This window comes from Vicugna pacos, chromosome 7 (genome assembly GCF_048564905.1).
Source record: "Vicugna pacos chromosome 7, VicPac4, whole genome shotgun sequence".
Classification (NCBI taxonomy): domain Eukaryota; kingdom Metazoa; phylum Chordata; class Mammalia; order Artiodactyla; family Camelidae; genus Vicugna; species Vicugna pacos.
In genome coordinates, this window is record NC_132993.1 from 19386201 (window position 1) to 19399993 (window position 13793).

A 13793-nucleotide genomic window follows, 5' to 3' on the forward strand; every position below is an offset into this window, starting at 1 on the left:
TGTTGTCAGATGATGGTTAGCATTTTTTAGCATTAAGTTGTTTTTAAATTAAAATACGTATTTTTTGACATAATGTTAAGGCACTGGAAGACTACAGTATAGTGTAAACATAACTTCTCTGTGCACTGGGAAGCCAAAAAATGCATGTGACTTGCTTTATTGTGCTGGTGGTCTGGACCCAAACCCGCAGTGGCTCGGAGATAGGCCTGTACTTAATGTATCTTCATTGTTTGCCTCCTCCTAGAACGTTACCTCCTTGAGAAGTAAAGGTTTTGTCTTGTTCATATGTAGTCCACAGCGCCTGGACCATGCCTGGCTTATTCGAGGTGCACACTGTTTGTTGAACGCATGAGTGAAGTTGGCCCTCTCCAACCCTGTGACTAGATATGAGTTTAGAGTCAAGGGTATTGTGAGACATCTTCCTACCAATTTTGTTCTCATTGTTATTACATAAGAGGACTGAAATGTTAGGAGAACATCTTTAAAATGTTAACCACAGCTGTGAGCCATTTAAAACGTTCTATGCAGTGAGTTAGGAGATGCCAGTTAGTTGTTGATTTGTAAGGCAAATGGGAGGATAACACAGTCAGTACACACCAGGTCTCCTGTGTGCCAAGCAGGCGTGCCCTGGGGACAGGAGGAGGTGCAGTGCACAGGGCTTCCTTCAGGCAGCTTCACCTTTGCTTGCTGTCGGCCCCTTGGTCATGACAGCATCCTGCAGCAAACTCAGAGCCTTCTGTGCCCCGCTCCGAAGACCACCACTTTGGGAATGTGTGCGCATGCGTGCGTGCGTGTTTGTTTTCCAGCGTTGTCTCATCAAGGGCTTCCTTTGGCCGCAATTTATGTTTTCCTTTTTGTTTATAGTGTCTCCTAGTAACCCAGTGCCGCAAGTCCTTTCTGCAGAGTTGCTGCGCAAATGTATCTTGAACTTTGTGCCATTTCTCTTTTAGTATCTTAAGATTTATTTTGGCCACAGAAGTCTAGGAAACAATAAAGTTACAGAAATGCCTATCTAATTATTGGCACCCCAGGGGTCAGAGGCCACATCAGGGAGGGCGGAGCCCATTCAGTGGAGCCATATGGTCTGCCTGGCAGAATCATCCCTGTTTTGGTGATGGATACAGGAGATTCTCTAATGGCCCAAAGTCATCATGCGTTCAATAAAGTATCTCTTTGAGTGTCCACTCTTGTGGAAGGTGCTACTAAAATGAGCACAGCGTTCACCCTTATGGAGCTTCTCACAGTCTAGTGAGAGAGATGACTATGAATTAAATAATCACAAAAATGTGTAGTTATACAACTGTGGTAAGTACTACAAAGGAGAAGATCAAGATGCTATGGGAGCTTAAAATAAAGGAATTTGTCCTAGTCTGGGGGTCACAAGACGTGTGAGTGAGGGTCTGCAGGTCCTAGACAGCTGCGTGTGCTTTGAGGGGAAGGGCAGAGCTTGTGCATTAACTTGCAGGTGAAGGAAATGAGGTGTGTAAAATCTGAGGCGTGAGGGATCTGCGCATTCAGAGAGTAAAAGGAGACCATTGAGGCCGAAGTGTGAATGTGACAGGGAGGGTGAACACGGAGGAGGCTGGAGGGGTGAGCAGGGCCAGGCAAGGCCCGAGAGTCCACACCCAGATACTTAATCAGAAGACCCAAGCAGAGCATTCAAGGAGTGGAAGTAGGTCTGGGCCATGACCTGTTTTCTATTTTCAAATGTTTACTCTGGACACTTGGTGGATCATGGACTGGAAGGGAGGAAGTGGAAGCTGGGAAAATAGCAGGAAGTGTTTTGTGTTTTGTCTAGGAGAAGGATGATAGCGGCTTGGACCAGGATGGTGGGAGTGGAGGAGACAGGAGAACATGTGTCTGGAGCGAGAATATTGGAGGCCATTGGCATCCGGTTTGTGATTGCTCTGACATGCTCACTCAGCAGTCTTCTGCTTATTTGCCTTGATCTTTAACCAGCCTTATATAAGGGATTTCAGGAAATTGGTCAAGCTAGATGGAGCAAGTGTCCAGGCTGTCTGACCATCATATTTTCCATTGGAAATGAATACATAGGCTTTGTGGTTTATGTATCAATCTCTTACGGTCTTTGTTGGATTGAATTAGTATTGATAAACAAGACAATTCATGGAACCTCAGTGACATAGACTTTTGGAGCCAGCAGAGCGAGGGACAGAACCTAGACAGTTGTGAATTCCTGGAGGTAAATGGCACCTGGTGGAGACTCTCTGAACAGCTACCTTTCCTAGGTAGCACCCTCTTTTTTTTGATGAATCCTTTTCCATTACTATGTGTTTTTAATTTTAAATAAATCTATAATAGCTATGTTCACCAATTGTTTCTATTTTTAGGATAGCAGTTGTTTTCACCCAGTGGGGAAAGGTGCTGCCACTGAGAAATGAGTTTCAGAGGGAATGTAATTTGAAAGGCATATTAAATGCGGATGGATTCAGACTCAAGGAGAATCTTAGTCTACATTGTTTACCTATGCATCTACCTTTTTATTATGCCATGTTGATTTCTTTTGAAGTCATAAAATACTTGTTTTTCAGATCTCCTATTTTCGATACGTATAGTAGTATTGTCTTAATAGTTCCATTCAGGAACTCAGTAAAAATTTAGGTAGCTGAGATAATTGACTAAAGTTTAATGAAACCCTTCTGGTACTCTCAAGTCTGGAAGATGTCAGACAATGATATAAAACATATGGGTGCATTTGTGGCTACTCACTAACAGTATTTTTCTCTTATTTTGCAGGAGAAAGTGGAAAAGACAGAGATACTTTTAATGGAACAGAATAAGCCACTGAACAGGTAACTGAAATTATTAGGGGTTGCGTACACATTAATTAAACGAGTTAATGTTTATGAAGTCCTTAGAATGTTACCTGACATGTAGTAAATACTACGTAAGTGTTTGCTATTACTAAGTTCCTTTAAATGTACCTGAGCCCAAAACAAACCAGTCATACAGCCAAAAACTACCCAACAAAAACAAACCCTTTTGCTCCTAAAGCAAGTGTGAACATCACTGGTAAGTTCTGACATGCTCTCTGTGTGACCTGTTGATAGTGGCCTGAAAAACTTAATTTCTTAATCTTTGAGCACCCTTAAGTATTTGGCTACCCATTCGTTTTTGGTTTTTAGCACTCATTCACGATGACATATATATAAGTGTCATATCAATTTCAATTTTGAAACAAAACAAGCTTCTTTAAAATTCTTGAAGATTTACTTCCTTTTCATTGGAGGAAATGGCTTAGTTTCCAGGTAGCCACTGCAATGACCTGTGGATAGTTAGTAAAGGTGGAGAGGGTGGGGCTAAGACCAGCACTCATGTTTTCTGGTGATGCCAGTTATTACTCGGAATAAGAACTTCCAAACTATTGACTCTTCCTAGGCACTAACTTCACATCATAAAACTGTCGGTGTTACTAAGACCTACTGACACATTCAACGGACATTGATACGGGGTGTATTATGTGCCAAGTACTGTGCGGGGCCTTGAGATGGCAGGGCTGAACATGTCGCCTGATTCCTTGCCTTCATTGTTCTTAATGAGACTACAGAATGATAATTTAGTGAAGTACTGAACAAGCCAGGATCCATTCAGAACTTCTGGAAATGATAATTCATTCTTCTAAGATAGTTAAGAACTTAAGTTTTAAATGGTGTAGGTTTGCAGCTTGATTTGTTAGATGAGAGAGATATATTTGGTGCTGGTTTAAGTCTAGTACTGGAAAAACAAGAAGCTAAAGTCTATTGCTTATCCGTTTTGAACGCCTAATCGTAAAATACCATAGTGACTTCTGTGCAATGCTAGCAAAATTCTTGTTGATTTCGGAGGCAAGTTTATTTATAAGGTAATCATAATTATATACATCTAAGTCTACTCAGTATGTACAACAAATTTTGATGGTTGCAATGTGCAAAATGATTGTTTTAAACAAAGATAAACCAATATTCACCTGTCTTTGAGGAATATTTCTAATGTTTATAGGCAATAAATGAGACAGCATAGCCTAGTTTTGTGTTAAAAAGATCTCATTTGAGTGGTCATAGAAGTTTTCTAAATATTTTGTACTGAAGCCGAGCCAAAGTTCATTTGGTTCTTTGAGTATGTTCTAATTTTAGTAATGATTAATGAAGCCTTTCTGTACAATTACGAATATAGTATATTTGGCAAAAACTTAGCCTGATATTATAGTATAGTATTATAATGCTTAACCAAGTATTATAGATGAACACATTCCTATATTTTACAATTACTTCAAATGCCATATAACACAATTTGGAATACTTTGTTTCTTGTAGTATCTAGGGTTTGAAAATACCATGAGAAGAGAACGTAGCAGACTTTGACAGCTAAGTAGATGTTAAGGTGTATTTGTCAAAATCCTTTGAAAAAAATCATTATCTAGGATTTCATTTTGATTCCTCTTTCTTTCTTTTTTCTTTCTTTTTTTTTACTTTATAAGGCAGTTTTAATTGAATCATAAAGTACTTTTTCCCATTAAGTAAACAGAGCATGCACAATAATAAAATTCTCTGATGTTTTCTTCTTAGTCTTGAGTTAAGGGACACCGACTCCTTCCTGGACATCTATCTGTTCCTCTGTTCTTCCTTCTTTTACTTACTAATTTCTTTGAAGATTAATTAAATCAGTGCAGTATTCTACAGCCACGTGCGTTTATAGCATTTGGGTTAGGACACAGTTAATGCACTATCTCTGCCTGGAGGCGGCCCTGGAGAGGTGCAGGTGATGCGGTGGTACTTCTCTGGCAGTCAGACTCTCCCAGCTCCCACGTCATGTTGCCGTCACTGCTGAGACTGCTCTAACCTTGACCTTGTATTTACCATTACAGCTGATTCTTTTCACTCCTTTCCATTCTCTTTCCTCTTGCCTTTTGAGACATCTACTACTTGTTCTTACACCTCTCTGATTATTTCTTCCAAGGGTCCTGATTAGCGACCCTAGAGCTTTGATGCGAGTCCTGGGTCTTCCCTCTGTACTGCTCCGTTCCTGGCTGTGAACTCTCAGCATTAGCACAGCACAGGCAGGGGCAGGCAGGTGCTTGGCAAGCAGTGTGAGAGAGGGTTCAAATAAATAACTTCAAAACTACTTGACTTGAGTCTCTACTTTTTGAAAAAATTAAAAAACCATAGAAAGGCTTTAACTGGAATGTTTGTTGTTATTGTTATTTGGAAGGAATTCTAAGAGTGAATTCTAGTTCTTCCTGCTCTTGTTTACCCCTGGTAACACACTGCATGCCTGGAAGCCAGTAGAAAAACAGCAGAATGTGTCCGTCAGTCCCTTTGCTTTGAGAGTATTAACAGAAGTGGTACCTGAACCCTCACCCCCGCCACGGCTCCATTCATAGGCATTTGTCTCCCCCACCCCATTTTGGAAGGTCAACCACAAATTATAGAACAAGATTGTACAGCTTCAGAAAATGGCAGAAATGAAAAGGATATTATTGATAGTTCAAGGGAACAAATTATGACAGAAATCTAAACAGTGTTTGGGAACATAAAATACTTGTGAGTTTAATAACCCCAAACAAGAATAACATGTATTTTTTAAAGTATTTCATACTTGTCCAATTTTTCTGGCTGTTTCCCTTCATTCATTTTCGGTGAGAGGAGACTGAAGTGAAAATAGAAACTATTATTAGTCCTTTTTTTACGGCACCTGGATTGATTGTGAAAAGTGTGAGAAGTCACATCAGGTGGCCAAGCACTTCTTTTAAAAGCGTGGGTAAAAGAAAAAGAAGACAGCAAAAGTAAACAGCGCGTTGTGAGATAGTGCATTACGGGGTTGCTTGCTAGTTTTAATTTCAGAGCTTAACAGCACGAAAGTCGAAGTATTCACGTTGTCATGAAATAAGGTACGTGGAGTGCTTGGTTCAGTGTAGTGCTCAGGACGCGCGGCCGTTGTTGCTATGAACAGAGATACTCAATGGCATTCTTAAGACATTCTTTCAGTTGTGTTTCTTATCGTTCCGGATGGATTTGTTTTGAACTGTCCTGTTTTCTGTGTTATAATTTATACGGCAAAGGAAGCAGTGAGGTTAATAGCATTTATTGAGTATTTCCTTTGTGCTGAGCATTGGGTGAAGAGAGTGAGGGTAGATAACTGTCCTCATCCCAGTTTTACAGGACATGTCTGATAAAGAAGATTTCTCGTCAATAGGTGGCAGAGACCACAGTCTCCCCCAAAACCAAATGCTAGTTGTCTTTAAATAATCTTGCAACAACATTCAAAGGTTTGAAAAGCTTCTGGCTTTACATTGTTGATTAGCAGTGATAGCCATGCAAGGAAAATACTTCTTGTTAAAAGAGGAGATTTTAACAGAGTAAAAAAATAACTCAGTTTTTCCTGAGTTCGTAGCATTACTTTAATCTTCTTGATGTTAAAGATTTTCAAGTAAATATTTGCAATTTGCAGTCTACGGTTTAGTCCTCATGGTAGAATTAGCGTAATATTTAAAAAGTTTTGGAGGTAATATTCCCTTTTAAAGTATGTGTAATCAACGTGCTTCATATATTTCCTTAATATTTGCTGCTTTCAGTTGTATGTGATACATCCTGCTATTTCAGTAGGAAATGGATCTTTTAGGCAGAGAGATTCCAAAAGATTTCAGTATTTTGAATATGTCTAAGTCAATAATTGGAAGAAAATAAATCTAGTACCTCTGATTGAAGGGGCAAATAAATGTATATCCATAATCAATTTTCAGCTTACCACCTCAGTGGAAGGGAACATTAGCATGGGTAATCAGAAGTTTTCAGCAACCAACTCAGCCAGCTTTTTGGGTTAAACAAGGAAATAAAGGCTTGCTTCTCTTAAAAAGTTTTCTTTTTGTGGCAACTTGCTTTCTTGTTCACTTTTGCTTTGGGTTCTATGTTTTCTGGTGCACAGCAGTCAGCAGTGGCTTTGGAAATGGCTCAATATGTATTTGTGAAAGAGAGGGATACCCCCATATATTTTAAAATACGTTATAAATGTTGTGAAAAGTTAGAATTAATACATGATTTTTATTATGAACTTTATTACATTTCCGTAGTATTACAATTCATTTGCCTATTCTTAAAGCTATAAATGTCCAGGTACATCAGGTTAACACTTGAATCTGTCTTAACAAGCCCTCCTGTCTACCATCCCCCACTATTTCCATTTTTTTTTAAAGGTGGAATTAGTATAGAATGAAGATCAAAGATATTTGAAAGGGAAAAATAAGTCACAAAATAATAAATTTAAGCATTTGAATTTGGCACTGAAAAGAAGGTTAGAGGACATTTACCTTAACCGTTTAAACTTACAGAGAAGGAGACTGAGTTTCTGAGAGCTTATGGGACTTGCGTGAGGACACAGAGCTATTAAAGGGCAGAACCAGCCCTGACAGGTGGATAGCACTTCTGCAGCCAGAACTTGTAGTTTTTTTCAGCTTCATTGAGGTATAATTGACAAATGATGTTATAAAGTGTTTGAAATGTACAACATGATGATTGATAAACATACATGATGAAAGGATTCCCCTCACTTTAATAATTTTCAAAAATTAATATTAAACCTCCGTCTGCTTTGTGTTTTGCTCTTTGTTTTTTAGACACACGACCTGGAAAGTGTGCGTCTTAGCAAAAGGTAGTGGAAAGCAAAGCCCACTCATACCAGGTGCACCGTTTTTTCCACTCGGCTACCCTGGGGGCAGCCTGCTGGGTGCAGAGAGGAAAGGAAGAGGCCCGGTCTTCACCTCAGTGAGAATGAAGGTTTTATGGGATAATTTTTAAACGTGGAACCACTTCCTTTTCTAACAATAGTTGCTCTCTGGGAAGTTCCCCATGTCTCTCAGCTGCATGTACCCCTGTCCAGCCCAGAGAACAACACCCCACATCCCTGTGTTCTAGGGGGGCCTCTGGCAGATCCCCTCAATAAACACTCCTGTCTAGAATATTAGCGTCCACATGATTTTTTAGAAAAGCAGTTCTCGTGTTGTCCATTAACTTAGTAAGTGCACTGAGCTTGCTGCGGCCATAGCTTTACGTTTGACTTCCTTCCCCAACCCCATAAATCGTTCGGCTTCACAATTTAAAAAATCTGATTCTCAGAACCAGGTACTGCTTTCATCTGGATGAGACCAGATGAATGCTCTTGGTTCCAAGTACACTTCATGAAACACAGTAGACACGGCAGGAAAATAAGCATCATCACCAAAAAAAACCCCCATGTGTAATACCACTAGTAAAAAGTGTTATGTTTGTAAAGTGCAGACCTTACCACTCTTTTATCCAAAAGTGTATCTTTCTTGGAAGCTGATTGACTGGGTTGGTAGATACTTGAATCATCTTTTTTTTTTAACTTCTGAAAATGTACCGTCTAACCCATGTGAAAAGTATTGGTTTTAGACATTGTGAATACCTGGTAGAAGTAAACAGTTTACTCTGACCTGGAAAAACAGGAACCTAAATATACCTAAAAATAACCTAAAAATTATGGTAAATAGTAAAATCATATTTCTAGCTTCTAGTATGACATTGACACGGGCATATACACAGTTACTGTTCAGTTAGAAATTTTATTTTGGCAGCACTCCACCTTACATACATTTTTTAAAAAGAGTGTTAAGCCATTGCCTTACTTTTGATGGACTCCTTGGAAGAATGTATGTGTAACAGAGTGTGGTGAAACACTGTCACATGTACTTAAGGCTCAGATTTTGTCTTAGTTACCTGAGTATTTCATTGCACTTTGAAGGAATCCTGAATTGTTCTAATAATTTAATCCTCCACATCACAATGTATGATGCTTCATTATGCATTAGTTTCTATAATTTTTAAACTTGAAAGATAATTATGTTTGTTTTGCCACAAGGCGCTTTCATGAGAACACTTTCAAATTGTGTAGCCAGGTGTAGTTGTCGGGCAAAGAAAGACTTAACTGTTTCCTTTTTGTTCCAGGATTCATTGGCACTGGCTGTTTTAATTCAGATTATATAAGAGGAGGAATAGTACTCTGTTCTTTCAATATGTGGAAGCTCGGCATTTAAACAGCCCTGTGTTAGTTCTTAGGTAACTAGGAAAGGTAACCGTGCTACCAAGAGTAGTGCTGATTTTTACTTAATCATCTATATAAGGCCTATCTATAGGGCTTACTGTATAACCTGAAGATGACAGTGAGAAGATTGGAGGAAAAGAAATCTTTGGTACATAGTTCTTTCGTATTTTTCTGGAATACAGTGGTTCACTTTTGCCACAGTGTGTGTTACACTTGTGATTTCTTTAGATCCTATTTGAAACCAATGAGGGGAGTAACACAAGTGGGTACAAAGAAAGAGGGGGTACCCCTGTGAGCACTGTATCACCCAGACTCTCAGTGACCACTGAGCTGCAGGAGTCATTGGTTTGTGGAGATAGACGTGGAAGATGTGTCAGAAATGATTGGCTAATATAAAAGTTTAAGTTCATTCTCAGCACCTGAGAATGAATTCTTTTAAACTTTTAAATAAAAGGGGGTTAGATTCATTACAGAAAAGTATTCTTAATGTGTTTTCTAAGGAGGGGAGAAGGGATGGAACTGATTTGCTGGGAAGCATGCTGAGAAAGCGTCCAGGGTACCAACGTGTAAAAGAGGGGAACTGTCTCTGGCGTAGACTGTGGCTCGTCCTTTAGTAGCAGGAGAAATGAGGATAGGCAGCAAAGCCTGGGCGTTGGTGTCAAGGGTGTAAATTTGCCCCTGGGTTCCAGTTTCCCTCGTGTGTGTGTGTTACCGCCTTCCTCCGCAGTGCTGGTCTGGCTCTCCATTATGGATGACTGTGCCATTAACTGTTGAGGGAACGATACATTAAGAGTAAAGAGTCTGGATCCAGACTTCCTGGGTTCAGATACCAGCTTCACCTCTGAGGCAACTGACTTAGCTTCTCAATTTCTTCATTTGTAAAACAGGGATAATATTACTGTTTGCCTTCATGGGGTTCTTGAGAGGCTCATATGAGTTAATGGCAAGTGAAGTCATTACACTCTTAGGCACACAGTAAGCACTCAGTGTCTGTTAGTTATTATTATATTATGTGACCCTATTTAATTTTTTAAAAAATAATTTCATCCTCTCTCCATAACCCATGTAGAGAGAATAGACATTTAACTGGATGAGTGAGTGGATAGTGATTTGCACTGTGTCTTTAGAATTATTGATTGATCGGTAATGTAAACGCATCTTGGTTTGTGGGTTCGTTTCTAAGATAAGGCCATGTAGGCACAGCACTGATTAAATTGCATCCACGCATGCTCCTCCCACCTCATCTCAGACATGGTCCTTAATCTTTCTAATAAACCATTTTCTTTCCTGGGACTCAGGGAAAGGATTGTGTTTTACATCGTGAGAAAGAACACACAACACACACATAAATGAAACAGTTACTTTATGGAACAGTAGTTGTACCAAATGCAGGGAGTCTTGCTTTCTGTTTTGTTCTCTTGTTTCATTTTTGTAAAAGCACTGCTTGCTGTGCATTGAAATTATTTCACAACCCACTAATGAACCACCCTACAGTTTGAAAAACACCATGTTAAACCAGTTTGCCTCTTGTCCAGAACCAAAGTGAGGATACCTTTGATTATAACCAGTGTTCCTTTCCTTTTCATTCTCTTTCCTCACTTCCCTTGATGGTGGAACCTGGGATTCAGCAGCTTTAAACACACACACACACACTCACACACTCACACACACTCTTAAGTGCCACCAACCTATTTAATAAGGTCAGAGTTTGTGTGGTCATTTAAAGGGATTTTAAATATTACTACATTTCAGATTCACTTTTAGTACATTTGTAATATTAAAAATGAATAAAAGCTCATATCAGTATAAGATAGAATCCAATAATCATTTTCAGGAAACAGTTTAAGGTTTAGGTATTATAGTAGTAACAAATTTTTCAGATTATGATACCTGACTTCCCCTCTGCCTCCCTCCTCAGTTAAATAAGGCGATAAGAGTGCCATGCAGAAAAGTGCCTTTGTTGGTAGATCAGAACTCTGGACAGCTTTGGTATCCTGAGCTTGTCCGTAGACTTCAGTGTGTTCCTTCTTTGGCCAGCACCGTTTGTTGGGGACACTTACTGCCTAGAGCTGTTCATGCTCTGTGACCATGAAGCTGAGCCCTGACTCTGTTCTCATCAACTGAGTCACCAGCCAAACCAAATAACGACTTCTTTAAAAAGCTGACAACCAAATCCTGACCAAGTTTACCACACAAGACCTTCCCAGATTATGAACACTTGATCTGCACACATTCCAGTCCCACACACCACCAGTTGCACATTGCCTTTGGTCAGCCTCCCACACCCCCTGCTCCACACAGCCGGCTTCTGTGCTGGCTTCAGTGCTGTGTCTAATCCAACCCCTTTTCCATCGAACTGGTAGAACTCTGAATATTACATTCTCTTCTTTTCCTGCCCTCCTCCGCCTTTCAGGTTGTAGTCTTTGTTAATTCCATATATACTTCTTTGCCGTATTTTCCCCGTATTTCAAGTCAATCCTTTTCTTTGAGCTTTCTTTCTCTCTTCCCTCTTTGTTCAGTTTTGGAGAGCCCCCAGTGGTGCTCGTCACAGCTGGTATAAGTTAAGAGCAGGAATGCGATTATTATCAAGAGAAAAGAACACGGTATGTTTGGAGGTAAAGTAAGGCATAATAACCAGTGTCATCCATTTTCAGATCTCTTAGATATCTTAGTCTGGTCCACTGTCTTCTGATTATACCTTCTTACACATTTGGGTATAGAAAAATAAAAATCATTTTTAGTTTATTTTATTCCTTATGTCATTGTTAGCACTGCAACAATTACAATATACATTTCATCTCAGATACGTAGTGTTGTACTACAGATACGCTACCAGTGAAATAAGCTTTTGTGGAAAGACCTCTGGGTACAAACTGTCATTAGTATCATTCCTAAGGGAAAAGTGGCACCGGTTCTAACTCACCTGCATGAGTACATTTGGGGGATGTAACCAGGTACTTGAGGACTACTTAATCATTATTTCTCTTAACCACACTTCTGTTCATGGAAAAAAAGATTGGCTATCTTAAAATCATCTATGTACTACTAGAGTGCCTCCTCAGTTAGTTTCAATAATAAATTAAAATGGAAATCATAGAAAAACTCAGAGTCTTCTGAAACTAAGAATATGCATAAGTAAGGATTTTGAAATGACAGATCGGTTTGATCACTTCTACGTTTATGACACTGTCTCGTACACAGAGTTCACTACTTTTAAACAGTATGTTTATTCTGAGGGACAGCTGAATGCAGAGCGTTGAGGCCTTTCCCTGGTTCAAGTTGGTGGTCCCATGTGACCCAGGACAGCCCCTTCACTCTGTCCGTTTTCTCACATGTGTACTTGAAGTGTGATGGCTTTGGCTGGTGAAACATATTATCTGTTTTAAGACTGGGAAACAGCAGTCAGAAAAATGTTTAAAAAGAAAAGACTATTAGATTTTCCTGTTAGCAGAATTTTAGAAGTACTGGGTCTTCATGAAGTCATTTCAGTCTTTGTTCTCTGCTGACCTGGTGTTACATCTTTTTAAATAATGGTTATTTAATAACCCTTTAAATTCATTCCTCATTTATAATCTCAGGGTAAAATCTCTTCTTGGCTAGAGTTTTAGTATGTAGTCTGAAACTTACTGTACCATAGACGGAAGCTAAAGGCCGCTGGTAAGTGTGAAGTCATGGCAAGGGGTCTTGTACATCATGAGGATGTTCTTATTCATCTAAAATGCATTATCTTTTGACACAATTTTGTGTTTATAAAATGACCTTGAATGTGCAGATATGGTAAGGGTATTGTTGCCAAAGAGATACAAATAGAGATTATAATTTTTCTATTAGGGTCCACATATGTAACAGAATTCCTAAGCTTAATATAGTCAGCAGCATTTGAAATAGGACTTGGCATGACTTTTAAAAAAATGTATTTATGCCCAACTTTGAGACACGAAAGCATACATAGAATAAAATGATAAAGTATAAATTTTAAAAAATCATCAAGATCTGAGGAAAGATAAAACAGAGCCCTTGGGGTTTGGCAGCGTTGCCTCAGTAGCCACCCTGGGGATGAGATGAGTAAGCGGGCCCGTCAGGAGGGCCTTTGCATCCTGTAGCCCACCACATCAACCGAAGACGCCCCGCTTTCATCTCGGGCCTGTGTTGGGCGCTCATCGAAGACTTCATTGGGTGGAGTAAGGGGGGTTCTAGTGCTAACATACAGCTTGGGAACAGCAGCCCTGACAGATGCAAATTTTACCTGTTAGACAAAATACTTGGAATACCAAATACATTAGACCAGCTCATAGTAAAAAGTTAACTCTATGAAGTCAGCTTCCTTATAGCCCTGTCTGTGTTGGGATGTCAGAGTGTGTAGTCATCCCGAGACAGAGGGGAGCACTTGGAATACACTGTTTTCGGGGGCAAGGGGAAGGGAGAGATAACTTAGGAATTTGGGATTTGCAGATACAAGCTACTATATAAAAAATAAACACCAAGAACGTACAGTATAGCTTAGTATATCAATTTTTGTAATAACCTATAATGAAAAAGAATATTTATAACTGAGTCACTATGCTATACACCAGAAACTAACACAACATTGTAAATCAATTATACTTCAATCAATCAAATAAATAAATAAATAAATAAATAAATACATAAATAAATAAATACACTATTTTTTAGGTTGGGTTCTCCTCAACCAAAAGTTTTTCTTAGGAACTCTGTGCATATTGGAGGAAAAGATAAAA

The 13793-nt window shown here is 39.2% G+C and overlaps 1 protein-coding gene across 15 annotated transcripts in view; it reads left to right on the forward strand.

The window, feature by feature from the left end:
- LOC140697334 (uncharacterized) overlaps positions 1–13793 on the forward strand; it is a 225267-nt gene that overhangs the window by 108115 nt on the left and 103359 nt on the right. For 14 of the 15 annotated variants that reach the window (XR_012074272.1, XR_012074273.1, XR_012074269.1 and 11 more), the window contains one exon: positions 2758–2813. The gene's annotated coding sequence lies outside the window, so the exon portion shown is untranslated. Of the gene's footprint in view, positions 1–2757; positions 2814–7609; positions 7952–13793 lie in introns of those variants that run through there. The other variant, XR_012074270.1, reaches the window with a different exon arrangement.